Genomic DNA, 18,802 nt, shown 5'->3' on the forward strand with positions numbered 1-18,802 from the left:
GATATTGAATATTCTTTGCCACAACATTCCATTTCCTTTGTAGCCTGGTTTTCATAGCACTCTACATAATGTCAGTGTGGGGCAAGGGGAAGACAGTGGTTGAGGGGCAGAGGAGTCTGCCTTTGTCTCATCATGGTGCAGATGTAATTGTTAAAGTAAGAAAAGGGACACGAGGAGATGGAGGTGTATGAAAAGGGAAGTGTTAGGGTTGCCAGGATCATCCTAAGACCATTGCAGTTGGACAAAAGTGTGTAGTAACGGGAAAGTGTCTTAGTTGGGGTTTCCCAGAGGCTGATTCTTGAATACAGGTAGTTAATTTGGGTGGTAACGCCAGGAAGATCAGGAGAGTGGGAAAATGAACCATGGAAAGCAAGGAAGCAATACAGAATATGCCAATGAGCAGGTAGCTAATGTGAGGAATCAGGACTCAGTTGTCCTGGGACCTCTGGGGGGTACTGGAAAACACCTCAGAGTTGTCTCACCCAAGGAACAAGAAGGGACTGTTCAACCTCCTGGTTGCGGGCTACTTGCTATCTTGTAACTTCTCAGCATTTAGGGTCTACCTTGCATGTAGCAGAACACACCCTCAGAGGCCAGAGGAAGCCTGGAGGTAGACAGACACAAATTCTTACAGTATAAAACCATCTGGAGTTTACAAAATGGTGAGTACCAACAGATAAGGGTAAGGCATCAACAGTGTCTGCCACTGGGTTATAATCATGGTCTAGGTATATTGTTCTAAACACTTTACATGTATTAATTCATTCATACATGTAAGCCTACAGCAAGACAACAAGGTAGGTACTATTATCATCTTTTTATAAATTAGGCACAGAGAGGTTAAGTAACCCGCCCAAGCTCACAGGCTAGCAAGTGGTACAGGTAAAAATTATAAACCATATGATAAGGCTCCATATAACCTCTATACCATACTACCAACACCCACTGCGATTCCTGCTTGGTCTTCTCTACTTCCTTTGTTTTTCTATAAACTCTCTTAGATGTTTAAGATTTACTGTATGGCTATGGAACAGCTTCATTTTTAAATAGGATAAGTGAAGAACATTTAAGGGAGCAAGGCACTTTACATGAGCAGGTCCCCAACATAATAAGGTACCAGCCAACTCCAAACAGGATACCTGAGTTTCCATGTAAGAAAGAAACACTCTTCTCTTACTTAAGCCACTGTATTTGGGGATCTTGTCATTACAGTGGCCCAATCCATATCCTAGTTAACACAGAGGGTAATGTTGGAGCTTTTACAGCAAACACAAAAGAAGATATGCGGAACCAGCCCTGCCACAAAACTAAGACCTTATATAGGAGGTGCTGAGTCAGCATCCGTGTACCTGAATTCCCGCCCCAGTTGTGCATGTTTCTTCTCTTGCTTTTACTAAAAGAAGGGCTCAGGCTGTTCTAGAATTTCCTTTCCTTGTACAGGGAGCTGTTACAAGAGACAACATGATTGAGTCCTCTTTGGCTCCTCCACGAGTCACTGCTTGATTTTGAGTCTGCCTCACCAAACCAGTCCTGAAGTCTCAGCGCCCATAGCTGTCAGCAAACCTCCCACTCCCTGTTTGTGTTGGCTTGTGTCACTGTGACACTCCAGAGGTGTCGACTAAAGCTGTTTACTGGCTTAATTTAAAAACACCTTGAGGTGTTCTTAAAATTCTGCTTTGAGCAGCAATATGGAATGAGGCAAGAAAATAATGGAGATAAAGAGAATATAACAAAATTGTGTTGAAATCACATGGAAGAGCATGAAGGAACTTTTGAAAAAGTGGTATGTTATTTAAACCCAATCTCTCTCTCTCACACACGCACGTATATGTGTATACATATACAAAAACACATATATATGTGTAGGTACACACATATAATTTCAGGAGATCTTATCATTTTTATGGAGCTCAGCCATCCATACCACACATCACGTCTCAGGCTACGTGCAACTCCATAGCATATTCTTCTAGGTTAAATAAACAAAGAACAGACTAAAAATATTAGTTTAATGTGCTTGAAAAATAATAGCATCTAAAATCAGATTCCTGTTGCAAAAGCCACTACATAAGCTTCCCTGCTGACTTCTGTAGGGTCAAGGACCTTCTGAGAGTGAGATGCGGGCAGAACCAGACAAAAGTGAAGGGCTAAAAATCTGCTGACAGAGAATCACCAACTGCCCAAGTTAGAAAACTATCTGTCCAATCTCTAGGAAACAGTCTGAAAAAGATCACACACTAGCTAGCAGCAGAATCAGGGCCCAGATCTCCTTTCTTCAACATTCCACAGTACCTTCTGGTCTCCCTATTCTACTGCTCTTACTTTATGACAGTGCACTGCAACACCACATGAGAGGGAAAGTCTTGAGACACAATCCCTCTCTCTCCACCACCCTCGTATTTCCTAGTCGTGCTGCCCTGCCACCTGTCTTACCCGACTCTGACCCACAGTGCCTGGCCACTTGTCTTGGTCCTTGCAGGCTGGGATCAGTAAGAAGAGGAAGTTAAAAGGGAAGTCAGGAGAGGAGTGGGGCATGCTCTTTGCAAATGGGGAGGCTGAAGTAACAATGACAGGAGCAGTCCAGCGTTGCCGTCCTCCCACAGCCCAAGAGCAACATCTAGGCATCCATATACCTGCCTCCCTCCCATGTGCTGACATATAGATTCTTTGTCTCGGATTGAAGCTTTCAGCACTAAAACCCACCATCTATGTCATCTTTCTCCCACAAGTTGAAAGAATTTAGAAAGTTTCCTCAAAAGTCACCTAAACAGAGGCTTATGACTCAAGCTTTCTGGGTTTCGCCCTTTCTCTAGAGTGACTGTAGGAGAGGAGCTTGCCAGAACCAAGGCACTGACATTCTCCAGCCCCTAGGTAGGCACAAATTGTCTTATCAGAGTGACCCACACAATGCCAATATTGATGGGACAGTTCTTTTTTTCTATTTGGAAAAGAAGGGACTTGCCCCTGCCCCGAGAGGGCAGGAGAGTGGATAGTCCAAGGTACGTGTTCATAACTAATGACATCCAACCATCACCCCAGCAGCATTTCTCAATGTAACATTTAATCACTGCTTTAAAAGTTACTATAATTCCACAAAACATTTAGGAAAATATGATCATGATTATCTTTCAGTAGTGGTTCTAGCTTACAACTTTAAAATATAATCACATGGAAGTAGGCCCTGCAAAAGACAAACTACATGTTGCACATTAGCACTGGTCTTTGTCTACTTTTGATTAATCTAAATATGTTTTAAAGCACTTCTTAGGGGGAACCAAAGATGTGTAATGTTTACACTACCACACCCCTAAATCCTCTGATTCTCAGCTATGGGTCATTAGCTTGATACTATTTAACTCAGGCATATTTGGGAAATAAAGCTAAAGGACTGACAGAATTGGAAGATATAAAATGGATCCTATATCTATACAAGTCTAAATTTTATTCAATGATTCTAAAAAGGGGAAAATTTTAAAAAGAAAGAAATCATAACACTCCCATGTGCTAGGTACTATTATTAGTCCCATTGTACAAACTGGGATGTCCAGCCTGGTTTGGTACTGGCTTGAGGCCACTGAGGTACTTACGTGGCAGAATCAAGAAGCAACCCAAGAAAGTCACTCTGAATTGTATGCTCCTAACCAGTGTGTTATACTGCTTCTCAATGCCTAGAATATTCTTAAATGTAGCATTTTTGAGATGTGTTCATTCATATATATTTAGTGATGGTGTGTCTGTGCCAAGCATTTCACACTAGTTGCTGAGGATACAAACAGTTGAAAATGACCAGGTTCCTGCCCTTTGGAGTTTACATTCTAAATATATAGAATTAAGCTTGCATAAAACAAAGAATAATTATAGAAATAAATAAAACTAATACAAGTTGTGATAAATGCTATGAAAAAAATGAAGACCCTAAGATATTAAATAATGAAGAGGACTCTCTTCACATAAGTTCTCCATGGAAAGCTTGGCCAGGAATTGCATCCAGGTAGTTTATTTTGGGAAGTAACCCCAGAGAAGAGAAGTGGGGACTAGGGAAAGGAAAAGAAGGAAGGAAGAAAAGCTGAAACTAGGGTAAAGTTTCAAGTTGGTCACTCCTGGGGTCTATGGGGTTTATCCTGCTGGGACACTAAGGAATTGTGTAGAATGCTCCTCAAAACTGTCCACCCAAGGGACAGAAAAGTATTGGCCCATCAGCTTCTATTGGCCATGGTTTGTCAATTCCCACCCATTCCCCAGCTGCACATGTGAAGGTCCTGCTGCAGCATCAGAAAAAATCCTGGAGTCTCTGGAACCCTGGAGCAGAACCTGAGAGAAGCCAAGTGCAGCTGAAGCTATTAGGTGACACCTGAACAAGACTGTTGCCATCACAATGGCTGGAATAAGACGTGGGCTGAGAGGATCTGAGGCAGGCACAAGAGATTATCTGCTTAGGTGGGTGGGTCAGAGTACGCCTCTCTGTGGAGGAGGCCTCAAAGATGACATCTAAGGAAGAGAAGAGCTAAGAATAGCAAGAGCTGGGAGAAGAGCACTTCTAAGCACAGGAAACAGCATGTTAAAAGGCCCTGAGAAAGAGCGTGCATCTTTCAGGAACCAAAAAATCAGGGTAGTTGTGGTAAAGAAGGGGGCAAGGCAGCCCAAGATGTGACAGTAAAAAGGACAGAGACCAGATCATGCAGAACCTTGGGGGGGCATGATCAGGATTATATTCTAAGTGGATATGAACTCATTAAAGGGATATAAAAATGTACCCTCCTAATCTCCGAGAACCACAGGTATGAAGCTGAGAAGTCATGCTACTCTAAGAAGGACAAACTGGTTGACAGTACAACTGACCAAAGATCCATACTGGGGCCAAAAGTGAAGGCTTTCTTTCAAGTTGGGGCAGGGGTGATGGTTTGTCTTGCGCTGTACTGCCAGGCTCAATAGGCAAGAATCCAGTCATCAGCACATTGTCATGAAAACAACTTAGAACCAAAGCTGGGATGGGACCAGCAGCAGGATGGATAGATACTGTTTGCGGAACTCTTAGGGGTCAGGGTGCCTTAATTTCCTTTGTCTGCTGTTAGCATTGATCATCAATGTAAAAAAAAGTCTCAAGTCTCCAAGACCTGGAGGAACAAGAATCTGAAAGGAACTCCGGGGCGTCTGAGTGGCTCAGTCAGTTAAGCAACCGACTCTTGATTTTTGGCTCAGGTCATGACCTCAAGACCTCATACGCGCCCCCGCCCAGGGCTCCATGCTCAGCAGGGAGTCGGCTAGAGATTCTCTCTCCTCGCCCTCTGCCCTTCCCCCACTCTAAAATAAATAAATAAATCTTAAAAAAGGAAAGAGAAAAGAAAAGTGAAGCAAAGGGAAGGGAAGGGAAGGTTAGGAAAAGGAGGAACTCTGTACTAGGAGCTCCTGATTCTCTCCCCTTGAGGTGCATTTTCATCCTCCCCTGAGAAGTCTTTCTGATTTCTACTGCAACTGCTGGGCTGGACCCAAAGGAAGGCATTAATGTTCTGATCCAAGCCTCAACAAAACCCCTTTCCCTTGATATATTTGTTGAACAGGAATTGCTTGTCTATATTTATTTAAACATATTTGCCACATGATTAATGAGTAACATGAACCACTTACACCTGGGAATCATTAAACCTGTCATTTCCATTTCCCTTGCCTGTCTGACCTTTCCTTAGCTTACAGGTACAGCACTATACATCCTATCCTGTCTCTGTAATACCTTTTATGGTTGTGTTACTCAGAGTAGGCTAGATGTTAACAAGAGTAAAATTCCAGTGGCTTAACGCAACAGGTGTATTCTCATTTCTGTCACAGTCCCATGCAAGATTGCAGTGAAGTTCCATGCAGTCATTTAGAGATTCAGGCGCATTCCTTCTTACAATTCCACCTTCCTCTGAGTCTTTGGAATCATCTCCATTTGGCCAGCAGAGAAGCAAACAGAGCTTGCGGAAAAGGTTCCTGGTCTTCAGTGAGGCACACTGACTTTGATGAGAACTAGTTTCATCTCCCAGCCCTGCTTTTGCCCTGATGCACAGGGAGCAAGAAGCACCATGAGTGGGAAATCAAAAAAGAGGGGATCCAGGATGCCACTGGGCACCAGCAGCCTCCACCACAGTGATGAAAGAAAACAAAGCACCTTCTAACTTCTATGACAAATATGGAAACTGTACATGTGCCATATCATGTAATAAAGGGCAGGGACAAAGAAATATGCCTGGCTTCCTAAAATGCATATAGCAACAATACAGAGTACTCAAGTACATGTAGGTGTCTCTTTCTCTCCATGACCCTATAGTTGTGAAATTTCTGAGCCTGCAAAGATTTATTATTATTATTATTAACCTTTCTTTTGAGTTGTGGTAATATATATATACATATATATATCATAAAACTTACCATCATAACCATTAATTGTACATCTCAATAAGTGTTAAGTACATTCACACGGCTGTGCTAATTTCAAAAACTCTTTCCATAACTTCAGAGTAATAAATTAACATTCAAGAAAACTAATAGGATCTATGTTTGCGATTCCCCACATAAAGACTGTAAACATTTTTTAAGAATTCTGTAACAGCTCGGTTATTTTAAGATCAATTTATAGTATACTGATCATAATTAAAGAGTATTACTTATTCTTTTGTTTTTTAATTGTAATAAAATACATGACTCTAGAACCTGCCTCAGGTGGGGCCAGAGGATGTACATAAAGTGGAGAGGATGTACAAAGCTCCATAATTGAATTGATGTCTGATACACCACTTGAATAAATTCTTCCACGACTTTCCATAGTTCTTGCTTCATAACATGATAAACTATTTGAACTGAAAGGGACCTTAACTCATCTAGTTTCTGCAAAGATCACTGTAGGTTTCTCTCACACTGCCTTGAATTCAAGTCTGTATATAATCCTTTACCAGGCTGCACCAACCTGTGGGTACAACAGAACTACCCCCCACTGCAGTCATCTGAACTTACCCGCTCTTTGTCCCATGTTTCAGCTCACCTCCAACTAATACCCAACAGGGAGTCAGCAGGCAGTCCCTCAGGCAGGCTCCCCATTCTCCTGCTCTAGACGTCCTTTAGGTGGGCTCTTCTGGTGCTTCTCATCACCACTACCTCCACTGCTGCTACCTGGCCCCACACACAATGCAAAGATCCATGTCCTGGGAGCCATCATCTATGATAAGCTCCCCAGGCTGTGACTCTTCCTGATGGACAGGCTGTTCTTCCCTGGGATCAAAGCCTGACCATGACCTGGGCACACCTGCAGAGCAGGGCTCCCTTCCATATTTCCTAGAAGCTAGAGAACCCTCTCCCCATAGGACTATCTCCACCCTATATGGTGAGCCTGGAGAACAGTCACTGGCTTGACCTCTTTTTCTCTCCTTCACCCCCAGCAACCCCCAAGTACTGAGCACAAACCTTACCCTTGTTGGCTCTCTTCCCCCAAAGCAAAGAAGCGCAGGGAGAGGCTTCCCTATGTTTCCAGCCCCATCAGTCCTTTGTGCAGCCTCTGACATGTCTGAGTCTCAAGTTCATGTGCTTTTTTGTCTTTCCTGGACATCATAAGCTTTCTGAGGACAGATGAGCTGGTGTCTTCTGTGCACAGAGAGCACCATGGCTATAAACTGCCCGACAATAAATGAGTAAAGGAACACAGATGCACACTACACTTTCCTTGGTGGCCTAACCATTCCAAGACAGGTAGTAGTAAGGTGTCATACTGTTTCTAAAACAACTGTTTTCATACATATAGGTGTTTTATTTAAACAACTTACTATGTTTCTGATCTCTCTAAATCTGACATTTTCCACTCAACAACTAGAGATTAATATTCACCAGCACTACAGGATGAAGAACATTATCAGATTCCATCAGAATGATTATTTATGTTTTCTACTCAAATAATAACAATATTCTTTTTTAAAAAGTCCATCCAAGATTGCTCCTTCCATGTGCCATGGCCCAAGCAACAATGGAGAGCCTGGTAATCAGACACCTGAGTTCTTCACAATGTAGCAATGAATGATTCTTTTCTTTCTCTGTTCGCTGGTGTTTTCTAGTCTTACCTTCCATTTCACAGCTTTGTTAAACATTCAGGTCAAGGTCAGAGCAAGGAACTATTTCAGGGTGGAAGGAACCGAAGTTGGCTTACATAGGGCCTCTCCCCATTGACAACACTTAGCACCCAGCCAAGGAGTCTGTCTCTAGATTCCAGCAGAGAAAAAAACAAAAGCAAAAAACAAAACAAAACAAAAAAAACCCAAAAACCTCCCTCAAGAAAATGTCAATTTTGCTTTGTTTTGCCCCAGACTAATCCTGTTTCAGGTTACAAGGCAGCAGTTACTTGCAGAGGGGAAGTACTAAACCTGAATTCTATTTCTAGCACTCACTCAAATGCTCCTCGACCTTATCCTGGCCTCTTCATCAGCTTTGTCCCACCCCCTGCCCAATCCTGGCTCTAAACTGCTACCCTCCAGCATTTCTCTCCTTATGGTATTATTGTGTGTAAGTGTGTAACACAACGAAAAATTCCCTAAAACTTCAAACCCAAGTAGTCTTCATTACAAGGAGCCACTAGTACCAACCAGCCTAAAGGGGTTTCTGGGAATGAGCCTCAAAAGTCTGGCTTCCAGTACTTGCGACATTAAAAGTCTAATACTGACCACTAAGGAATAGGGACATAGGAATACACAATCTTCCCTGGGGGCAGAATTCACCCCTTACCTGGAAGGCATGAAAATACCCACAATATCTCCTACAGGAAGCCATGGCAAACCACTCTGTGTTTAGCCCACATTTTAGGGATTTACTCTGGTCGCATGGGAGCCATTTGTAGCACTGGCATCCATAAGTTGTTGAAGCAAATAAACCTGACCCTACTAGTGAGGGGAGAGGAAAAAAAATTCCCTTTTGGAGATGCCAGTTCCAGTGTATTTTGTGAAAACAAAAGCGACTCTGAGAAATAGTAGAGGCCATTTTTCCAATACTTTGTACGAACCATGATTACACATGGTGCTGCAGCCATGTTTCTGGAGGCAGCGCTGGCTTCCCTGAGAAGGCACGCTTTGGAGGAGAACAGCTGAATCAAATAGTGACTTTACCTCTTAGGCACTGGGTGACCTTGAGCACTCATATCATGTCCTGGTCTCAGCTGCTTCTGTACAATGGGGTTTCTACATGGACCTAATTGATCATATTTCGAGACAAATGAGAAAATGCCTGTATAATGTTTTTAGCTCTGTGTCTGAACATGCCAATTACTTTATGAATGTTACCTATTAACAATAATTATAATACTAAGGCTCGTGAAGAAAAATGTCATAGCCAGGGAACTCATGAAAGATGACCAAAAGAACTGATCCTATTAACTCCTTTTGGCCTAAAGCATTCTAATAGATACTTCTATCTTAGCACCTATAACATGTCCTTGTACTCTTTGTTTACTTGTTTATATCCCCACAATTCTGAATCTCCTCTCTTTTTTATCACTTTATCGCAATCTCTCTCTAGCACATTCCTTATAGAACCTTTGTTGAGTGAATGGAAAATCAAGTGGGAGGGAAAATTTGTCTCATTAAGCCAAAACAGTTGTTTTCTATACAAATTATTTCCAGAAGGATAGCATTTTGCTTATTTATTGTGAACTGTTTTCCCTTTCCCTCCTCTGTCCGTCAGGAACACCAAGTCCCAGATTCAGAGTAATTTGCCAAGAGTTGTTTAGGTACTAAAAGTGTCCAAATCCATGAAAGATTTTTGATGGGATGAGTCCATTTTCAACCCTGTTGTGGCCTGCAGATGTGGAAGCTAGGAATTTCAAGGTGGATAAAAGGAAACAGAGGCAGTAACTGCACAAATGAGCCTCTTACTATGGAAATATGTGGGTCTTTGAGGAGTGAACATCCTTAGCTTTCTAAAGGACTATGAGCCAGCAGAATAAGCAAGTCTTGTCCCATTGGTTCTCTTGTTTTGGCAGTGGGCTTTTGAAGCTCACTACAGATGTGATGCCAGGGGGGCCCATTTTAGTTTGTAGAATGTTGTTTAATCCATCAAAACAACTGCAGTAGATATAGTGAAAAGTATGAGAATCAACTTCAGCAGTTTAACGGCAGGCCATTATCTCAAATTGGAACTTATGAACTTATTCAAACCATTATTCAAGCTTATTCAAATGAATCTGAGCTCCTACTAATGGGACTAGCTATATAATTTGTAAATCCAAGTACAAAATGAAAATGCAGAATCCTCTTCAAAACTTACTAAGCATCTCAGGATGGTAACAGCAGACCAGTAACCCAAGCATGGGCAACGGCACAGGTCAGAGGCTCTAAAACCAGCCTTGCCTGCTAAGGACAACTTCCTAAATCAGGAACAAGCTATGTACAACTCCTCCACAGTAGGCCAGCGGCTGCAGCAGAAAAACAAAAAACCAGCACCATTAAAACCTCAATGTCATCCCTCTCCAAAACTACCGCACTTACTCATAGCCTCCATCAGATGGCCACTTTCCACTAGTGGTTTCCCCCTGCAAGTCTTCACTGTTCATAAAGCAATTAAAAGATATCAAACACACACACACACACAGAGCATCTAAAGCCCTACAGAATTACCTCCCTAATACTTGCAGTTGGTTTTGAATGATGTGCCTGAATGGGAGTGTCAAGTAGAAACATCGCACATCAAAGCCAAAGCAGCTAAATTCAAGGTTGCAAACCAAAATCCCACGGAAAAGCTGTTAGGAGACACGCCCCCACCCCCGAAGTCTCTGCCTCACACAGTAAGCCGCACAAGTGAATTGCTTTCTGAATATTCCCCTCAAAACTTGGGCGAGGGGGGGGTAAATCCTGAAATGGCTTTAATGGCAGAGAGTGAAAAGAGAAGTTGAGATAACAGGCAGGCAGGGGCGTAATTTCATTCTCGCTGGTGGATAATTTGATAAGAAACCTGGATTCTGAGCGGCTGCACAATGGCCTATTTATCCGGCTCTCACGCACCACCCGCAGCCCCGGCTGGGAATCACGGGGGTGGCAGCCGTCCCCGGAAAACGGCGGCGCTCCGGCACAGGAAAGCCAGCTGATAAACTGATCTGCAGACAACGCTTCTTCCTTCCTGGGAAGCAGCCACAAAGGCCGCCAGCTGACCTCGGCCGAGGAGAGCGAGAGGTGGAAGGAGGGGGAGCGGCGGGGTAGGGGTGAGAGGAGGCAGGGAATCGCCCACAACCCCCCCTCCCCGCCCCGGCTTCCCAGAGTTTCCTTTGGCAAAAGTATCACACGGCGTGACGCCGGCAGAGCCCACGCTAGCCCAGCTCCGGCTCCGCTTCTCTCCAAGCCGGCAGGCTGAACAGCGTCCGCGTCCCCACCCCCACCCCGCTGCCCGGCCCCTCCACAGCTAGGCGGCGGCCCATAGGCCCTTCCGGCCGGGGCTGGCTTGGCCCGGGCTGGGAACTAGTTTGGTGCGGGGAACTGAAACCAACTGGCAAGGCCCTCCCCGACAGTCCTCTGGGGTGGCCCCTCCCTACCGCCTTCGGTCAAAAGCAAAAAAGAAACACAGACATTTGTGTCACCCTATTAAGCACATAGGGCTTTGAATGGTGCACCGGGCGCAAAGAGTTCTCATCCTCCCCTTGGCAGGAAGCAGGCAGAAAGTTCCTAAAATTTCCCCGTGAACTTCCCTGAAGACAGAGAACCTTAATAGTTAATTTATTTCCTTTTCCTCTCTCCTCCTCCTCCTTCTTCTTCTTCTTCCTCCCCGCCACCCCTTCTTTTTCATGTGAAAACATCTTATTTTCATGTTATTTTTTAAAAGACAATTAGAAACATGGGCAGGAGGTCAGATGGGGGATTTTGAGATGCCCCAGGGACTCCCCAGGAAGCTCTGTTTTGGGGAGAGTTGACCCAGCAGCTGGTTCCTGCTGCTCTAAGATGTGTGCTTTCACTTTTTCACTACCCAAACAATTTGGTTTGGAGTCTTGAGAGCCTTGGAAAGAGCTGCCTACAGAGGAAAAGTTCTGGAAAGGGCAGTCTCCCGGAGAGCAAAAACCCAGGGGAAGAGGAACTAGCTCTGTGAACTTGGGGACCTCTGCCTGCTGGCTTGGGGTTGGGGGTCTTCAGGCCTCCAGACCTCCAGGCTGCAAGTGGGGTGGTCAGCTGAGAGCCAGGATGCCCTTGATCTGCTTTCCAAATTGTACAGGACTCCCACAGAGGACTAAAGGCATGAAGGGGGTCAGATCTTTAGCTGTTTGTATGGCCTGCAGCAGGAGGCACTATTTATCATCAGTTCACTGAAGCCCTACTCCAGAGGGCTCCAAGGAGCTCACATCTCTTACCTCCAGGGAGGAGGACCCCACATTCCATCTCTTAAGTTTAAGAGAAGTTTCTCTTGCTTACTCAGTATACTGCCATCAGCAGCATTGTCAGCCTTCCGGGCTTGAGCTCTGGAAGGAAATCTCCTTCAATTTACTGCCTGCAGGGAAGTACTTTGGAGAGCAGTATAAAGTATTCCACGCCTAAGGGCACAAGGTCTCTGAGTGGATTCTTCCATAAACATCGCTCTTTCCAAGGGACAGAGTTGTCTTTTCACCTACAGGAACAAAGAAGTTGCAGTAAAGACCCCTGATGTTCTTTGGTGTTTGGGAGATCTAAATAAATTAGCCCTACTAAGTAAGGCCTTCATGACACACCAGGAACTGCATTCTAGCGAGCCTGAAGGTCCTGGGACCCTTCCGACCCCCACCCCCCACCCAACACACACACACACACACACACACGATTTCTCACATCTTGGGGTTTGGTAGAGTTCACAGGAGAGAAAGATGTGAGGGCAGCAAGCAGTAGTCACCTTTGGCCTGAAATGAACTTCTTTGGGGTTTTTATATCCACCTATCCACTACAGGGAATTGTTTGCTATAGTGCTTCAGGAAAATGAGAAGTACTTCATTCCTAAGAATAAATTGAGAATCCTGTTTGAGATCCAGTTATTAATATTATAGTTTTGGACAATATAGAAAAGAATATGAACTGTGGTGACTATTTTCAGATGAAGGAGACTATGCATTTGCAGGTCATAAGTTTTATGATCTCTTCTTGGTATCAATATCTTTGCAAAGACATCTGGGTAAAGTTAAACCATACCCTGAACACTTGTTTAATAAGCTCTCACAGGAACCTATTGAGAAAGGCTGTTCTTTGCCTCCCAGACTTTATCTTTGACTATGGCTGTCCTCACACCCCCAATGGGATAATCCCTAAGAAGAATGGGCTCTAAGCATTCTAACCCCATCCACAGCCAATGCCTCATCCAGTACCCTTGTCTCTGCCTTTATTGGATTGCAGACCTGACCCCTGACTCCCAATAGCTCTCACTGTCTCCTCTTCCCACTCTGCCCTCAGCCCTCAGATCTAATGGCAGACATGCAACTTCCCTGACCTTGACTCTCCATAGTCTCCCTCAAGTCCTGCCCTTCTCAGTAGCTCCCATGTTATAGCCATTGGTCTCTGTGGCAGGTGCTCCTGGGAGGCCTGATATGCTCCGGCCCCCCAGGAGGGGGTTCTGACACATGCTGCCCTTCAAGTTGCTTATAATACAACATTAGACAGCAAATACCTAAGAGACTTTAAATTGTGGTCAATTACTACCATGAATAAATGCACAAGAATACCAGAGTTCTCTTACAAGAAAGTGATTAGGATTCAAAACCATCTACATATAATATTTCTACAGAATGGCCTCTTGTTTAGACTTGGCCATCTTCAGTCTTCTATAGAGTCATCTCCTCTTTTCCCTCCCATTTCCCCACTGGTTTAGTAGAATGAGCTTTGCAAAGGGCAGAGTTCGTGCCTTCTCACAACTAAGGATAAAAAAGGCAGCAGAGAGGTCCAGTCCCCAACCTACTGCCCCTCCAACCCACTGGTCAGTGTTATCACCCCACTGGCCAATCAGCATCAGAAAGAACAGAATTCCAGCCAGCAGGACTATTTTTCAACATTAAAGTCCTCCTACTACCTACGAAGTAATGTAGCAGCATGGAAAATACTCTGATAGCTTCTCAAAAAGCTAAACATAGAATTGCCATATGACCCAACAATTCCACAACTAAATATATACCCAGAAGAACTGAAAACAGGTACTCAAATACTTATATACCAATGCTCATGGGAGTGCTATTCACAGTAGCCAAAAGGGACAACCAACCAAAATGTCCATCAATGGATGAATGGATAAACAAAATGTACAATACTATTCAGCCTTAAAAAGAAATGAAGTACATGCTAACAACTTGGAAAAAATACGCTAAGTGAAAGAAGGCAGAAACAAAAGCCATATATTGTATAATCCCATTTATATGAAAGGTCCAGGTGAGTCCAGAGACAGAAAGCAGATTAATGGTTGTCAGGGGCTGAGGGGAAGGGAAGTATGGGGAGTGACTGCTTAATGGGTGTGGGGTCTCCTCTGGAGGTGACGAAAATGTTTTGGAACTAGACAGAAGTGATAGTTGCACAACATGTGAATGTAGTAAATGGCACTGAATTTATCACTTTAAAATGATTAATTTTATGTTATGTCAATTTTATCTCAATTTAAAAAAATCCTCCACCTTTGAAGGATCAGTTTATTAAGTCCTTCCCATCCTAATGGTCACTCTTTGGGTAATGGAAGATTGAATGGGGAGAAGTTAGAGGATGAAAATGACAGATGTCTACTTTTCTCCTAACTAGTTGATCACAGTGATGATAATGACAACGATAATGGTAATTGATGATGAAAATGAAGAAAGGAAGCTTAAAAGGGGTCCTGCAAGTCAGGGCAAAACAGTATCCACAGCTTACCTAGAGCAGGACAATATTCCTCAGCCATCCTAACCCTTGAGCCACTATGCCCCCACTGTTTCTGAATCCTTATCCAGAATCAGGGCTGGTAAGTGATGGAACCAGGATCTGCATCTGTGTTTGTACAGTAGCAGAGCCAACATTACTTTGACTATATTACAGCATCTCCCTAAAGTGGTGGTAGATAATTATAATGACAGCTCTGGGATCATTAGAAGACCTTCTCCCTAAACCTGTATGTAATAAGAATATTAGCTATCAGTAAGTATTTAGCACATACCAGGCACAATTCTACATGACTGACATATATTAAGCTGTTAATTCCCACTGTAGCCCTATGAGCTAGGCACTATTGGTATCTCCATTTCATAGATGAAGAAACTGAGGAACAGAGAGATTACAATCGTGCCCAAGATCCCACAGCTATCAAGCAGTGGTGTCTGGACTGATGCTCAAAAAAAAGCTGCTGGCTGTGAGGCCTCTATAAGAGCTTGCTCTGTGAGCATCTGAATGACTACTCCTGGCTCTTCTCCTTCCTAGTGGAATTCCAACATATTTCTCCTTTGTTCTTTGCAGGAGGATCATGTCCTCTAACATCTGGCCGTGCTGCCTTTGGCACCAAATCTATATACATACACTGGAGCAGAGACTTACTGAGTTTCCTTAACAATATTTTCATGCTGTTTCCTACATTTGGGATATAAATATAAATGTTTCCTACATTTGTCTTTCGTTTGCCTTTGCTATTGTTTGTGGGATGAGCTGTCGGTGAAAGGACATTGAGACAGTAAACAAATAGCTTTGGTTCCGAAATTAAAGGCTTTTCTTTGCTGCTGCAGGAATCTCTCTATTAAGAAAGTTTCATTCTTTTTCTTGGGGAGTGGATGTGGGAGACTGATTCATGATTTTGTTTTATTAGTGAGTTCACAGAGGACCGGGAAACTCATTTTGGATTGCCATTTTGGTTTTCTCTTCCTCCCTCTTCACCATCCCCCCAAAAACAGTAATACTGTGCCATAGAGCCATGAATCTCCCTAGTGAATTCAGGGTATTGGGAATCAGTTGGGGAAAGATGCTGCTAGCCTGAGGAGGAGCTGAATGTGGCCTAAGTAATATCTGCTCTAATACATCCCCTTCCTAGTCGATAGAAAAGAATCTTGAGCCCCAAATAGCAAAAAGATGGTCACATTCATAGCTCATGGTAGACACAGAACTTAAACACTGGCCAGCTTTCTAGTTCCATATCCAAAGTTCTTCCCTACCCTGACACCTTCCTCTTCAAGCTGCCTCTGAAAGCAGCAGAGCAGTGTTAAACGAGTCCAGGTTTGCCTGATAGAGATTAGGCTAGCAGCAGACACCAGAGGTGTTAGAAGTCAGGAGGGCCAGGAGCAAGGCTCAAGGCAGGGGTAATAAAGCAAAGTGTCCAGTCTTCAATCCAGTGTGTCACCAGTTTCAGAGCCACGTGGCCCAAAATTCTTGATGGTTTCTTGATAGAATACTTGCTCTGGAAATCACGTGAGATGGTTAAAGGTACAAAGTATGATGCTCTTTCACAGAGTACCCAGAGTATTCCTGGTTCTGGACAAGGAGCTTTCTGCGTATCATTTTAATTCCCAGAACAACGCTAAGATGTATGTTTTATTAATCTCCTTTAACAGATGAGTAAACTAAGGCTCAGAGAGGTCACACAGCCCCCAAATACCATATACCCACAGATTTGCTTGACCCTAAGGTTAGGAGACTTTGCACTAAGCCACATAGCCACCCCCAAATGAGCCTGGGGGTTCTTATCTCAGAATCCTGAACTTCTGCAGTGGATCTGTTTTCCAAAAGTAATTTTTAAATTGTTATTGGTATAGTATCCATTTTGCTAGATTTAGTCCCAATAGGACCAATGGGAAATCCCTATGGGAGGGCATGGCTCTTCCTCTGACCTCATTTAAGACACCCTGGGGCCATGTCTGTGTTCTTAAGGCACTCAACAGATCATCTGGAAGGGTAGGTGGTGGGCTTGTCCTCTCCTCTATCACTCGAATGGGTCATCCAAGAGATGCTGGTAGAGCGGCTAAGCAGGAACTCTGGCATCACACTACCTGAGATGAATACCAGCTATTATTTGCCAGATATGGAATCTTGGACAAGACACACTTGGCCTTTCTATGCCTCATTTCCCTCATTTATAAAGTGGGGTAATAATAACCACCTGCCTCACAGGATTATTGAGAGAACTAAATTACTTAATATATCAAAGAGCACAGAGGATTTCCTGGCACGCATTTGTGGGTGTTCGTTACTAATATGCTTTGGGGAGCCATTTCCTCCAAGTCTTGGGTAGGACTGAAAAAGAACCAGAATCCTGGAACCAGCTACCTCTTTTATTGAGCACCTCATATCTTTACTAGGCATGCTTTATACATAATCTTTCTAACTCTTACAGAAACCTTATTAGATAAGCATTATTATAACCGTTTTACAAATAAGGAAACCAAGACTGTGGAAGGTCAAGTGATTTGTACCAGTCATCATACAACCAGAAAGTGGCCAAGGTGGTGTCTGAATATATGTCAGTTAGGCTATAGGGTCTTTCCACCAGCTCAGTTGTTTCCCTAAGATTGGGTTGTTGGTTTCAAGCAAAAGCCATCCATAAGCATTTATTATTTTTCATTTTATTTATTTATTTTTGGTGGTGGGGGGAGTTAGATTGGTAGTAAAAATTAAACCGAGTATGAACAAATGTACCCTAACAAGCCCCTTTGAAAACAAAATTAAGGAAGAAAAACATTGTCATTTACCAGCTGCTAGGCCAAAGAGTAGCCATGCTGGGCTGCATACCCCCTTGCTGTGAGTTTGTCCTTGACTGACCTAACCTCAACCCACATCTATGGTAATTAAGCAGAATGAGGTCCATGACCAAGTAAATACATTTTCATGGATTCAGGACCCACCCTCTCAGGGAAGAGGTTCAAAATGATCTTTACCCATACCTGTTTGTTCTAAATGTTCTGGTATAGGCACCTGGCAATAATAACAACAACAACAACAAATAGTTACAAGAGCTTGTCAAGTGTTGACAACTGTGCTAAGTGCTTTAAATATATTATCCCATTTAATGCTCACAACTGTCTTTTATAGCACTCTTTCATGGGGGAGGAAATTAATATTTAGAAAAGCAGAATCCGAAAAAAAAAAAAAGAGCAAAACCTGTAGCTCAAGATCGCATAGTAAGACATTGAATCAAGATTCTATTCCTGCCTGACTGTTGTTCTAAAATCCTAACAATAGGCCATATGATCACTGTGTTCTTTGGAAGGACTTGACTATATAGGGCCTATTAGCCAGAGGCTAGGTGTGAGAGGGGTCTCTCATCTAGGTTAAAAGGGACAAGCTAGACTCTAGTTCTTCCAAAAGGAGACAGAGCTATCTATTCCTTCAAATTCTACCCTGATTTTTTTTAAGATTTATTTACTTATTTGAGAAAGAGAACACAAGCGGGAGGGGCAGTGGGAGAGAGAATCTCAATTAGACTCTCCACTGAGCGTGGAGCCTCCTGTGGGGCTTGATCTCACAACCCTGAGATCATGACCTTAGCTGAAATCAAGACTCCGATGCTCAACCAACTACGTCAGCCTGGCGCCCCTCTACTATGAATTCTTGAGCTATGGTGGAAATGGCAGGTTCTACCTGAATCTCCCAAGCCCTTTAGAGAATGGAAGAACTCAGACTTCAATTACTAGGGCTCCTGGCTGACTCAGTCAGTGAAGCATGTGATTCTTGATCTCAGGGTTGTAAGCCTGAGCCCCACACTGGGCACAGACAAACACAAACATTTATGGACCTAGTATTTTCCTAGTATTGCGCTAGGGGATGCTGAGAAGAAAGAGAGAAAAATAAATGACACTATCCTGTCCTGAAGTTGCTTGCAAATTTGCATGTACTGGTGAGAGATTTGATTCTGCCAAATCCAA

General features: G+C 43.4%; 1 protein-coding gene across 1 annotated transcript in view; it reads right to left on the reverse strand.

Moving 5' to 3' along the window:
- ANKRD55 (ankyrin repeat domain 55) overlaps nt 1–18,802 on the reverse strand; it is a 697,933-nt gene that overhangs the window by 283,456 nt on the left and 395,675 nt on the right. The window contains exons 11-14 of the mRNA XM_034656252.1: nt 12,399–12,591; nt 7,440–10,420; nt 5,729–7,143; nt 483–604 (exon numbers count right to left, since the gene is read on the reverse strand). The gene's annotated coding sequence lies outside the window, so the exon portion shown is untranslated. The remainder of the gene's footprint in view (nt 1–482; nt 605–5,728; nt 7,144–7,439; nt 10,421–12,398; nt 12,592–18,802) is intronic.

This window comes from Ailuropoda melanoleuca, chromosome 3 (genome assembly GCF_002007445.2).
Source record: "Ailuropoda melanoleuca isolate Jingjing chromosome 3, ASM200744v2, whole genome shotgun sequence".
NCBI classification, from domain to species: domain Eukaryota; kingdom Metazoa; phylum Chordata; class Mammalia; order Carnivora; family Ursidae; genus Ailuropoda; species Ailuropoda melanoleuca.